Source organism: Monodon monoceros, unplaced genomic scaffold (assembly GCF_005190385.1).
Source record: "Monodon monoceros isolate NGI ecotype Baffin Bay Population unplaced genomic scaffold, NGI_Narwhal_1 Super_Scaffold_4, whole genome shotgun sequence".
In the NCBI taxonomy this organism is placed as follows: Eukaryota; Metazoa; Chordata; class Mammalia; order Artiodactyla; family Monodontidae; genus Monodon; species Monodon monoceros.
This window is the reverse complement of record NW_021703781.1, coordinates 31,605,059-31,605,531: the sequence shown is the minus strand read 5'-3', so window position 1 is coordinate 31,605,531 and position 473 is coordinate 31,605,059.

Genomic DNA, 473 nt, shown 5'->3' with positions numbered 1-473 from the left:
CTCTCTCTCTCTCTCTCTCTCTCTCTCTCTCTCTCTCTCTCTCTCTCCCCCTCCCCCCTGCTATTAACTCATAATGTCTATTAGCATTTCTTTGAGCTGACTAAAGTAAACCGTTCTTTATAATAATAGACTACATGTTACATAGTAAATGCATTCACATCATGCCCTCTAGAGCAAAAGGGAAGCGTAAGATATAAAATCTCTGGATCAGATGGTTAAAACTGTAATCATTTAAAATCAAGGATGGCATGAGAAAACAGGAAAGCACTGAGCTACTTCTGCAAAGAAAAATAAATTTCTTTTCTCTGGGATAAATATAAGCCAAGAAAGCTTAGCCAAATGACCTCATGAGTATAAATGTTTTCCAGGCAAAGTTATAAAGTGCTAAGATGAACACATCTAACCTGTTGCAATAAAGCTGTTTAGTAATAAGAGCCCCTGGATTCCATAGCTCTAGGATGGATTAAATATTT